Source organism: Serinus canaria, chromosome Z (assembly GCF_022539315.1).
Source record: "Serinus canaria isolate serCan28SL12 chromosome Z, serCan2020, whole genome shotgun sequence".
NCBI lineage: Eukaryota > Metazoa > Chordata > Aves > Passeriformes > Fringillidae > Serinus > Serinus canaria.
In genome coordinates this window covers 24,093,717-24,106,774 of record NC_066343.1, presented here as the reverse complement: position 1 = coordinate 24,106,774, position 13,058 = coordinate 24,093,717, and the positions used below count along the sequence as shown (strand labels likewise).

At 41.9% G+C, this 13,058-nt stretch overlaps 1 protein-coding gene across 3 annotated transcripts in view; it reads right to left on the bottom strand.

The window, feature by feature from the left end:
• PALM2AKAP2 (PALM2 and AKAP2 fusion) overlaps positions 1-13,058 on the bottom strand; it is a 267,097-nt gene that overhangs the window by 93,059 nt on the left and 160,980 nt on the right. The window contains exon 1 of one of the 3 annotated variants that reach the window (XM_050986885.1): positions 1,330-1,490. The exons of the other annotated variants lie outside the window; for them this stretch is intronic. The gene's annotated coding sequence lies outside the window, so the exon portion shown is untranslated. Of the gene's footprint in view, positions 1-1,329; positions 1,491-13,058 lie in introns of those variants that run through there. 3 annotated transcript variants of the gene reach the window in all.

The window sequence follows — 13,058 nt, the reverse complement described above, 5'->3', positions numbered from 1 at the left end:
CACTTACACAGCATGAATACAAATTGACATACCAGAGCTATGAGACAATGCTAGAATCAGAGAATATCATTACAACATTGAACTATTAATCACCACTCATAATAAAACAAGTTTATTTCATTGGTAAAATCACAACTGGGGGAATATGCTCTATCTCTTCTAACAGCAGGCTAGCACTCCCACCTAATGTACATCTTCTGGGACCTGACAGGCAATTCATCTTAAGATAAAAACCTAACTTCAGCGTGACGACTGCTCTTTAAGATTAATGTCATCAGGAACTCAAACACTGGTATACCCACAATAGCTGCCGGCCTGCTCACCTCAGTAATAATTTCAATAACTTTTTTTAAAGAGACACCAGTGTTTCGGAAGTTTACACTGCAGTGGTCCTCAGCAGAGGCCAAACAAAAAATTAAAAAAAAAAATATTTCAAACTCATGAACTCGCTTTGCTGTTACAGAGGAATCTAAAAATAGAAATACTTGGAACAAAGATACTGGGGATTTTCTATTCAAAAAGGGGAGTCCAGGAAAATTTGAGGTCGCCATGAAAAACACATGCTGATTAAAAAATAATTACGTCACAGGTTTCTCAGGATCTTGCTAAACCCCCTCCACACGCCCCCTCCGTGCCCACAGCCCGGCGTTCTCCCAGGCACAGCGGCCGCCCCGGGTGGGCAGCGGAGACCAGCGGCAGGGGCAGAGCCGCCCCAGCCTGCGGACATCGCGGGGATGCGCGCACGAACCCGGCTTTCCGTACGCGGCCCCCCGCTCCGGCCGCCAGCTCCCGGCGGTCCGCGCCTCCCCCCGCCGGGGCCGTGCACGCCGGGGGATCCCGCGGGGTTGGCGGGCACACCGCGCAGGGCTGCCGATGGCAAGGGTAGAAATGTCCCCCTTCGGCATCCCCTCTCTCCTCCTGGCCTCTTCCCTTCCCCTCCGCGCATCTGCATTCTCCTCTCCTCTTCTCCTCTCTCCCTCCCCCCGATTCCATCTTCCCTCCTGGCTCTTCCCCTGCTCCTCCTCGCACCTCTACCGACACCCCCTTACCTCCCCCTCCTCGCCCTGCCTACCCCCCTCTCCCCTCTTCCGCCTGCAACCAGCCGAGGGCCAGCTCGCCGGAGCCGCAGCCACCGCCGCCTCCCTTCCCTCCGCGCCGGGAGCCGCGCTCACACACACACACACACAGACAGACGGACAGACACACACACACACACACACACACACACACACACACACACAGAGGCAGCAGACAGACAGACAGACAGACAGACAGGTAGGCAGCAGACAGACGCCGCGCGGACACGCGCATCCTGGCGCTCGGAGGTACCTTATCCAAGCCGCTCCCGCTCCTCCGGCTCGCAGCGTGCGCTGCCAGCTCCGCGCGCAGCCCCGGCACGTCGGGTCCCCCTTCCTCCTCTTCCTCCTCCTCTTCCTCCTCCCCACTTCCCTCATCGCCCGCCCCCTTCGCCGACGCCGAAAGAGGGGGGCAAAGCCGCCGCCCGCCTCGTCCCGCTCCGCTCCGCCCCGCCCCGCCTCGTACCGTCGCGCCCGTCCCGTCCCGTCCCGCGGGGCGAACGCTCCGTGCGGAGTCTCCGCGGCCGCCCCCGCGGCTCCCGCCCTGCCGCGCTCGGGTTACCCTCCGCCTGCGAGCCTCTCCTGTTACGATGCCCGCGGCGGGCGGGAGGGGAGGGAGCCGGGACCGAGGGGGCCGAGGCCCGTCGAGAAGAAAGGAACGCGGCCCCGCGGCTCGCCTCCGGGGAGTTCACGAGGCGGGAGCTGCACTCCGCCGCGAGCTCCGGGGGTTTCCAAGCCGCGGGTTTCGGGCTCTTTTCTTTTAGTTTGGTTTTGGTTTGATTTTCTTTATTAGTGTGGTTTGGCTTTTTTTTTTTTTTTTTTTTTTTTTAATAGGTAGTACTGCTATCCCGGACTTCTTCAGTGTTGCCTGGAACCCAAATATGCTTGCAAAGATTTCCATTGATCTGCTGTTCTTCCTGAGAAGAAGCTCTGAGGGTTTTTTTGGTGGTTTTTTTGGTGTTGTGGGTTTTTTTGTTTGTTTGTTTGTTTTTTTTTTTTTTTTCAGTACAAGCTTAATTATCCCCTCAGCTCCTCTGCTCCTCTGCTGGAGATGAGAAACAACTCACCCTTTCTTTAAGCTGGAGATGGGAACAATTAACCCTCTCTTAGACTTGCTCATGGGTTTGTAGATCGCCAGAGTTATCTCTGTACATCATTACATTTTCTGGCTCAAGAGCTGTAGGTTGCTCTCATGGGGACATTTGTCCACAGACTGTTCTGTACCTCTTACCGTACTTGATGCAGTCCTGAGCATGACCCTTATCTAACAGATCTAAATTTGAGTTGAAGAAATACACAGGATTTTAGATATAATCAAACCACGGATTCATACAGTGGCACAGTGATGTTTTTCCTTGACAATACTTCATGAGGCTCTTTTGAGCACAGGAGGCAATGTTTCTATGGCCTGTCATAACCCTGAGACTTTATTCATTCCAGCTCAGAGCCCACCATTTTTAATGACTATTTGTCCATGTGTGGTATCTTTCATCTATACTGGATTTCTGATGTTGAACATTCAGTCTCATAATGTCCAGGTATAACTCTTCACAATCTTTCCTCTTATTTCTGCCAAATAAAAGCATTTTGATGTACTTTGCTGTTTGACTCCATTCCCAGGTAAGGAAGGCATGAGTACATTGAACAGCACACATTGCAACACTTGACTCTTGCAGAACTTTACACCATCCAGCACCTCCCTCCATTGTGAGAACTGGTGATTTATTCCTGTACTTTGAATTTTATCTTCTAAGCAATTACTGAGCTATACCAGGGCTTTCCCTCTTGTTGTTTTCTCTGCTTAGTCTCCTTAAAAGCCTCTGTCAAGAACCTTTTAGACACCCAGTCTGATATGGAAATTAGATCACCCTTATCCACGTTTTTGTTGACCTTTTCAGAGACCTCCAAAAGGTTTGTTTAAGGCAGGACTTTACAGCAGCAATGTTGACTCTTCTCATATAGATTGCAGTAAGTGTCCTTTAGTTCTAACCCAATTAGCATCTTTGTATTTGGACAGAACAGACATGAGGTTTGCAAACCTCTGGCTCTTCAATCTGTATTGAAGTTTGGTGTCACATTTTCCACCCTCCACTCTTCAGTCACCAGTGCCTTAAATGGGAGGTTACATGCTGCTGTTGATAATTCAGCTGCTGCATTTTCTGTAGAGAACTCAAGGACACAGATACTCACAGAGGCATGGTTGCTACCTGAACACTGTGTGATAATGAAAATGGCTTGTGATAAAAGTTAATGGAATAAGGAAACTGAGCCATACACATGTAAGTGCAGGCATGTAAGCTGTGCTTTTAATGTAAGTAAGAAGCTATACTAATAATCAACTACACATAGCCACAACCCTCTTTGCAAATGTATGTGTCTAGAAACATGCACAGAGAAAACCCCTCCAAGGTCTTTGACCAGGGAACTGTCTGCCATTCTCCCTACTGGCAGCCACCTGTTTTCTCTTTCTCAGGCTTTGCTGTAAATTGTCTGGACAAAGGATGGGCTTTTTAATGAACATTTTTTACTTGCCACTAGCATGGGGCACAGGAAGGAGGAAGAGAGATCAGCTCTGAACAGGAGTGTTTCAGCTGCACCACCCAGGAATGTTCCCAGGAATGTCTGCAATGCCGTTATCTGCCCAAAGACAGGACTCCGAGCCTCTGTCCTTCTAGGATAAGGTGTTAGAATCACAGTGTGTCCTCATTCAGCCTATTTGCAGAGAGCAGGCAGGGAGCAAAGGAAAGCTGCACCTGTGCATGGACATGCATTGCTGATCCTACCCACCATCCTGCCCTGCAGGCGCAAGAGTCTGTGCTCCCACAGATAGGCATGCCATCCAAATGGCAATATGGGGATGTGGAGGAAAGAGGAAAAGGAGCATGGAGGTTGCATCCTTTTTCTATGTTTCACAGGTCTGATCACCCTTTATTTGGTTTTTAGGAACTTCAGCTGCTAGAAACAGAATAATGCAGTTATCGGAATGGGGGAAGGGAAATAAATAAGTTATTTTTTCTTGTGAAAACCTTCAGAACCATGAAGAAAGGTCGCCTCCAGGCCTCAGAATCATAATTAAAATAAGCATTGCCAAGTACCAGGCTTTCTAATGGCCCCATGTTTTGGAGACTGGCAGTAGTGGACTTTGGAGAAAACTCTGTGGAAACCAGAGTTTATGATGTTACATTGTCAAATGGGGAATTTTAGAGCTCCTCTTCTTCTATCTTATTGTTCCAACAATTACCTTCTGCCCCTTTCCTGCTATCTGGACTCATACAAGATTGGACTGATGCATGTGACTGCAGCACAGATTTTCTTCCATTAAGTAAAGCAGTATAGCAAATGAGACTGATGCAGTTTGTTAATGCTCTGTAATTTTTTTACAGCATTACAGGGAGCTGCAGGTAGGGGGAAGGAGCAATTAATCTTTGCCAGAGTGCAGTCTTCCCTTATTTTTACTGTAATGTTAAAATACCTTTACCTAAATAATGAATTACAAGATCAGTTGGTATTGTCCTAAAAACTCTGAAAGGAGGAAGATTATAAAGATTACTGCTTTAACCAAATATTTATCAAGAAAGATAGTTATTTTTAACACTCACATGACAGTTCCTCACTTGTCATTCTATTTCAGGCCTGTTTTATGTGCTTGGGAAGTAAAAAGGTGTTATACCCAGTATCACCTCATTCCTCCTCCAATGGCTGACCAATTTACATCCTAAGACTGTGCTGAACATGTTGGAAAAATTGACAAAAACAGATCCTGAGATTAATGTGAAGTCTTGGAGAACATCAAGGAACTGCGACTGTGTATCTGAACTTCTGCTTGCAGGGACTGCAAAACTGAGGGTGTTTTTCTCTATCTGCAGCCTGTGGACATGAGGAGTAGTGCCACCGAAGTCAGTGGCAACAGCAGATGCTCAGTATCTCTGACAACCAGGCCACGTGCTTATGTGAGACCTTGTTATTATACAAAAAGGCTCTTATTCCTGCTCTTTTTATCTCTGCCATATAAACTGACCTAGTTTGCAATCTGCCTCTGTACAGATGTGTGCCCTTCCATGGACAGAGAGAAGATGGAACTATTGCCAACAAAGAGTGCCTGGAGTTAGAAAGGGGAAGAGATACAGGGAAGCTCAGGATGGGGAGATAAAGAGAAGGAAATTAAAGACAAAGACGTTTGGAGGAGAGGAGAGAGAAATAGAGAGCGAAAAGAGTGGAGCTGTATCAGTATCTGCTGCTTCTCCTTTATTTAGGAGACAGAGTTATTCTGCTTTTGGACCTCGTCAGTATAGGGGAGCCTGGTTTCAGTGAGGCAGATTTTTTTACTGTTATGCAGTGAACCTTAAATGGAGAATAATTTGAAGAGGATACCTCTTTCTATTATAAATCTTTTTCAGGCTGCTCTTTAGAGCCCAGCACGGTATTCATGTTCTCTATGAACCCTAAAATGTGCTGAGAGCAATGCAGAACAAAGAATGGAAGGAAAATACTGTGGTAATGATGCTGAACATGCCAGGCACTTTTATAACATTTATTAAACAAAATGCACTCCTGAAAGGTGATGCTTGATATGGTAGCCTCCACACTGCATTCTACTGAATATGAAAAATGAGTTTTGCTTGGGATGCAGATTTTTAAGTGTCTTAGACTGGCAGTCAGAAATTTTGTGATTAGATTAATTTTCCTTTTCTTGTGGTTCTGGTTATTTCTCTGACTGCAGAAAAACATGGGGATGAGCTGGATGAGGGAATTCACCAGCTTGTAATGATGTGTGTGAGATGAAAATGGTACTTCAGTGTATTCTCTGTGCATTTATAAAGCTAATGAATGCAGAGATTCACCAGTCAGTTAGCAGAAGAGCTGTAGGAAATTTAGGGGTCACATTCTTAAATGCTTTATATTCAGTGCAGGGATTAAATGTTGTGAATTACAGAGGCAAGGAGCTGCTGGTAGAGAATTCTATTCCTGTCATTGCTGTTGACTTGTGATGTGACTGAAGGCAAGTCACTTTCCCTTATTTGTCTGTATGAGGTGATGAGTTTTAGGATAGGGAGTCCCAGTTAGTGGGAGCTGGCAAAAGGTTATAAGACCTCATCTGTGGTTAGGGAGTTCAAATAGAAAAAATTCATACATAGAATGAAATTTAAAATTCCTTTCTGAAGTTATTCACCTGGCTAACAGGCTCATTTACACTCATCTATTATGTGGTGGGATAGCTTGGCAAGGTCTTTATCAGCCACTCACAACATGAGTAATCTCATTGGTTTAAATGTGACTCCTTGAGTGAGTAATGTTTTAGTATTGGTTCCATAAACTATCTGAGTCACCACCGGCGTACAAACAACTACGTGTGCAACCCTGCAACATTTACCACACAGTATAGTGTGCTTTACTGTGAGCAACTATGTCACAGGAGTAATACCCAGCACTAAGTGCTTCTGTCATCTACACCCACGTGAAAAAGTTATCCTGCTTTGCAGTTGAAGAAACAGCCAAGTTTCACTGGCATCATGTTCTCTTCAATGCATGGGAATTGTTAGTTTCCCTTCACAAGAAATCCAAATAAGCATTCAGTACCTGTAGTATTCTAAGGAAAAAATCTATTTTATTGCAGCTTTCAGGAATGCCACTGCATAACCAACTGACGGATCTTCCCTCCTGGCTGAAAATGCAGTCATTGCAAATCTGGAGCTGTAAAGTTTCACTTAAAGTTCTTTACAGTCTTGCTTCAGCTAGTGTTTCTGCTTTGATTCCTCCTGCCTTATCTTTGCCTCGTTGTACCCACAATAGCCCCTGTTTTTTTCCCCTATTGTGACTTCCCCTTTGTGACTCTTTTCAGACTGCTCCTTTTCCTAACGGTAGAAAAAATTCCATTCAGTAGTATCCCTCTTTTATTCTACAAACCCCTCTTTCAACTCAGCTTTATCAATAACACCAATACAAGGCAGTCCTCAAAGATGTTTTGCCGTGTCCAGCTTGCCTGGTTGAACCAGATCATCCTCAGGCTAGTAAGTAAATCTCAATATATTTTTTGAATTACTGTCTCCATAGGAAGAGCCATATCAATACAGCAGTACTTGTTACCACAGCATTACATATTCCACACTTATATCAACTGGTTGGCATGATAAACATGGACTACAGGACTGCAACAATTATGTACAATCGTGTATTGTTCCTGTGATAGAGTGGGCATAGCAAAAAAGATTTAAAGAGCAGTCATTATTTTAGAAATAGGGAACCTCTGTAACTCTTCTATACAATACTTGAATAGCATAATCTCACAAAAAGCATTTGTGAACTAAAGAGCTTGATCCAAAGCCCAATGGAGACTCTTCCAATGCATTCAGTAAGCTTTGGATTAAGTCCTTCCTGAGGAACAGATGCAGCCTTTTATTCACTACCAGTGGAACAATAAAAACAACAAGACAAAGAATAAAGTTGTCTGCAGAGAATAAAGCAGTGTTGTCCTGCAGCAGCTTAAATACATTAGGCTCTATAGTTAAAAGAAAGTACTGTAGAGCTGGTCAAATTGTTTGTGTAGGCAATTCACAAAATGTACAGTCCAGAAATGTTTAAGTATCTACACATAAACACCCATACATAGTGTATTTCACTGATTATTCAACTTTGTAGTATTTGCAAAAACTGAGTTATAAATATAACTATAAATTCCAGTAGTTCAATGAAAGATAACACAGAAATAATTTAAATCAAAACTGTGATGGAAGAAGGAGCTTGAAGTTTTTATGCCATAGCTCTTAGAGGGGTCCAAAGTGTTTAAGGAGACCTGGACTTGAGACAGGTTTTTCTTTAGTAAGTTTATCTCATTCAACATAGTGATTTCTTATCTGGCCCATGATGTTATCAAAATGCAGGCAATAATGGGTGCTGATTTGCAGAGACCTTTCCTGCCCCTGCAGGAAAAACTGTGGCCAGAGTCACCCCAGGAAAAAGAGTTTGATAAGGGACATGAGCAACTGTGGAAGATACAGGAGAGTGGACTGAAGTAAAAGTGACAGCAAACAAGAGGAACAATTAGCAGAAATTGAGCTTTAGCAGAAACTAAGCGGGGTGGGAACCTGGGACTTGCAGCAGAGTAAAAATATGAAGAGAATGTTATCAGAGACTTTCAATAGGCCTGTCTAGATCTTGTGAAGAAATCTAGTGAGAGAGAAAGAGTGAAAAGTATGTTAGAGAAAGAGTGAAAAATATGTTTTTTAAACACCTGCATGGATTTATGTAGAAAGTAGAAATTAGAAAAGAAGCCTGATTAGAATAGATTGCAGTCATAGCAAAAAAGACCTTCAAATGAATACGTGGAGAGAGACAAGGTGGATTTTGAAAGAACTGTCAGTGGAATTTGAGGGACTGTTTGTGTCTGGGACAAGAAAATGTGATGAGCAGAAAAGTACATTACACAAAACTTTAACCAGGAAAGGAAAAAAAGAATCAAAAGCTGATGACTAATACTACACTAAGCAACTTCTATAATTATTAAAAACAATAACATTCAAACTTTACCTGTTAATGTTCCTAGCCTTTTCACCTCACAAGCAGCAGCCTCACAAACAGGTCAGTTTTCTTAAATTCTGTATGTCTAATTGCTAGGCAAAGCCAGCACAGTAGTTACTTCTGTTCCAAACATGAACCAAATGGGGAAAGGCATATGTTGTCATGACATCTTTTCCTGGAGATTATCACAGATGTGCTCTGGCAATAGTGAAGAGAAATCCTTCTGTCTTTGCTTTGATTCCTACATGGGGAATTGTCAGCCTCCAGTGACTGAAATCCCTACTACACAGAACATCAGGACCCTCTTCCCGTACTCCTAACATTTTCACCTTTATGTTGCTGCAGTCTAAGTAAATGGTCCTGCAAATTCTCGACCTTTAGATCTTCTGAGTTTTGCACATTGAAGTGCTAATCTTCAGCAGTTAAGCTGCCTTCTCAGTACACTTTACCAGGCCCTCACAAGAGAAAAGCTGGATGCTTATTCCTTCTAGTGTTATTGCAATGGTGTTAAATGTCTCTAACTGGAATGTGTTGTCTGCTGCAGAGTGGACGACAACACTAGAAATGACTGAGAAAACCAAGACTACCTAAAGGTTCTCAGAAAATCAGAGACAAGTAGATGATATTTCAAAGAAGTGGATAATAGTTCAAAGAAGAAATTTTTGTTTTATAACTAAGAATATGGTTTTTTTCACCTCAAATAAGCTTCCTAAAGATGTGTCCTTTTCTTGAATTAAAAAGGAAACAGGCTCAGTGACCAAACCTAAGGTCGGCTGAAGGACTGGCTGTCCCTGCAGTAAGCTAAGGTCTTAGCTTTACTGTGTTTTCTGATCATCAGAAGTGCAATCAGGCAAAATGAAGCTATAATAAGATGATACCAGAACCTGATAATAGGTCTGCTGATTACATACACACTCTGCACTACGAAATCCAGCTCTGCACTACAAAACTGATGTGCATTTTAATGTGTAACTCACTGTTGGAGCAGGCAATCTTACTTGTCTTTGGATATGGAGGTAGAGGGGGGGCATGTTTTACACAGGTGCCACAGCTTGACAGTGTTATTACTCAGTTTAGACAGTTTCTATGCAGAGTCACAAAAATAAAACTACAATGCCAGAGGTCAAACATAATGTTTTATCACTTTGAATGACTGGTAAGTCTCTGGTTTCCCTCAGCAATGTTGCCTGCCTCCATGATGATCCAAAGATGCAGTCGAGAGCAATTAGCAGAAATAATTTGGAATGAGCTCTTAGCCATGTGCTGTGATGTGCGGTTCAGTAACTCAGATGAATTCTCCTCTCCACCACCCTGCCCAGCTCTGCTGATTTCAGCATGAGGTCAGCTTTGGACAGGACCAGGGATAGACAGTGCAGCCTGGGAAAGCAGTGATGAGAGCAGGCAGGAGCCAGCTGGGGAATGCATCAGTTGCAGAAAATAAACTATTTTGCTCTTTGAAGTTGCTGGTACCTTGCCTTGGTGTTTTGCTGCATACTGTGAGTGAATTTCAGAAGAACCTGGTCATGGTGGGCATGGCAGCAAGACTTATCTGAAACTGCCTGAAGAGTCAGGAAGAAGGGGATATGAGGCCATTCAGGCTTACACTTTGAAAGATCCCAATCATTCCAGGTGTCAGGGATTTTTGCTGTCTGGCCTCTCAATCTTCAGATACTTTTACTATGCAGCAAAAGCACTTTGATTATAAACTGATACAGAGTGCTGAAAATATAAAAGCCTCTGCTATTTTGAATTATATGGAAAGTTTTCATCCACAACACATTTATGGCAGCAGGACAAGAGGGAGGATGAGGGGAAGGGGCATGTCTTAGATCTGCTTAAATTGTTTGTTTTTAAGCAGCTCTACAGTGAAATTAATTATTTTTTCCATAAATTTCCGGACTCACTTAGGTTCTTTGGTGATAAAATATTTTATAATACAGATGAAAAAGAAAATTAATGTTCTATGTTTCTGATAAAATATGACACCAAAATATTAGCACTGAAAGACAAATTCAGCCTACTGCTGATCTTTTCCATGGTCCCAAAGGTTTTGTTGAAATTAGAAGTTGTCCACCAAGACAACCCCTCAGTCTCCTGTACAGCAGTATTAGAGAAAAAACAAATGTTGTTCATGTACATCTTCTTCCTTGTTACCACTCAGCAGCAATAATGGTGGAAATATAAAGACAACAAGCTGCAGTTTATGCTACTCCCATACACATACACACTTTGAGCAAAAGCTGCAAGAATGGCTCAGTAATAAAGTACACTGTATTCTGAACCTCCAGTCTAAAGAGAGCTGCAGGCATAACAGGATGCAACAATGCAACGATGAAGAGGCAGCATTTTGCTATTTAGAAATGTAGGAAGAAACATAAAAAACCCCTCCAAGATTACTCACAAAATTTGTCTTGTTCAACAATAGGTCTAATTTGGCTTGTTCAGAGCATATTACATGGAATGTCTCTTAGGGAAGACTACAAATTCCCCTCTGGAGAGGGAGAGTATTCCAAATGTAGTACTTTTTACTGATCCATATCCTGTCTTCACTGGTTATGAACATCATTATCTGTTTGATGTAAGAATTTTCCACACTTAATTGAAAGCTACACTAACTACCATTTATTTGAACCATACAGTCAATAGCGCAGTCAGAACCTAAGTGTAGCTTGTTGTTTCTTTTTTAATAGTTCATTAAAGGGAAGGGAACTTTATGATGGCCCAGGCCTCCCCTTGGAGTAAGTTTTTTGTTGAAAATAACACAGATATGAGGATTTCACTTTCTTGTTTCTATTAATTGAAAATATTATTGAAACAATACTGCAACTAGGTGTGCATAGATTATTTTTGGAGTGGATCTAGAACTGATACTTTTCTTATATGCAAATAGCATTGCCCATTTGACATTTTAACAATAGGATATTTTGGATCCTATCTCTCTCAGCAAATTTGGAAGAGTACCGCTCCATATAATCTTTGCCTCAAACACAGGATTGTCCCTTCCACAAATTGTTAACACTTAATTAAGGAAAATTTTAGCTCTTTGTCATTTTCTAAATTAATCCTTTTTCCACATGGGTAAGGATACTCTCGTGGACTTTATTGACTTTCCTGTGCTGTCATTTTGCTGATTCTGCTCACGCTACATTAGCAGCAACACTGAGTCAGCCTCCCTTTTGCAAAATTATGTCATTAAACCTCTTCCTTCAGCAGGGATCTTCATTGAAAAAAATGACACCTCTTTTTCAAAACCAAGGAGGAAACAATGCTAAATCAGATTTTGTTCTGTGTGATGTTACACTCCCGAGCATTCGAGGTACTGTGCTATTAAACCAAATTGCATTCCAGAGTCATCGAACACTTTCCCCCTCTTCCTTAAGTATGACCTTAACTTGAGCTAGAGAATGTTATGGTCTGATTAAACTCCAGCTGAGAGCTTTCCCAGCAGCCCTAGAGGACCTGCTTGTGACTTAGAGCTGCTACGAGCAGCTACACTGAGCAGAGCACTGATAGCAACCAGGGCACAATGTCTGGGAATACCTGTGCAAGTCCATGCTCCAGCTCTGACCAGAATAATTTAAATACCTGATTTAGCCATAACATGAAGGGGTTTCATTTTGACTTTTTTGCACTATCAATTTAGACCTTACTTTTATTGCTTGTGTTATAAATTATTTCCCTAATTAAAAGTAGTTTATTATTGATTGGAATCTCTGAGGATGCATTGACTTGCTGCTTTATACAGATTTAACCCTTAATATCGTTGTTGTTTTTGATACCCAGGAGTGTGAAATTCTGTTTTATGCTGTCCATTCTAAATTAACAGTTTAGAATGTAGTACATGTAGTCAGATTTGTATTTGTTATTAGTAGATCTGTTTTATTTTGCTATTTTTAAACATTATCTTGTTCCAGAATAATTTGATTTTATCAGCACTGTCAAAAATAAAAAAATAGAGCCTGTAGGAAATCTGGATTTTGAGAAAATTATTTTTTTTAGTTAGTAAAAGGAAGAAGTAAATATTGTAAGAAAAATTAAAACGTATTTTGTGTTTACATTTCCCTCATTCAAAAAAAGAAGTTATGCAGATGCTTGAGTCAATTATTCAATGAGGCCTTTAAGATCTTAAAGGTAGCTGATGTGAACTTCTCACACTAGTTTTCACTCTCAGACCAGAAGATTACACAAATTTACTGCATTTTATCTTTAAATGCTTCTCTAAAGAAATTTAACTAATTTTATTTTAAAAATTCCAATCAAATTTACTTTTATAGTATATGTATGAAATATGCTTCATCAGTCCCATATGAACCTATTTAAGAGCCTAGAATGCAGTTTAATTTAATTTTTAAAAGTGTGAAAGATTAAGATAAATTTAGGTATTAATATGACCTATGTATACTCAAGTTTGCATCTTCAGAGATGTCTAATGTAAAAGTTTTGGAGACAGCTCTAGTTTTTAACATG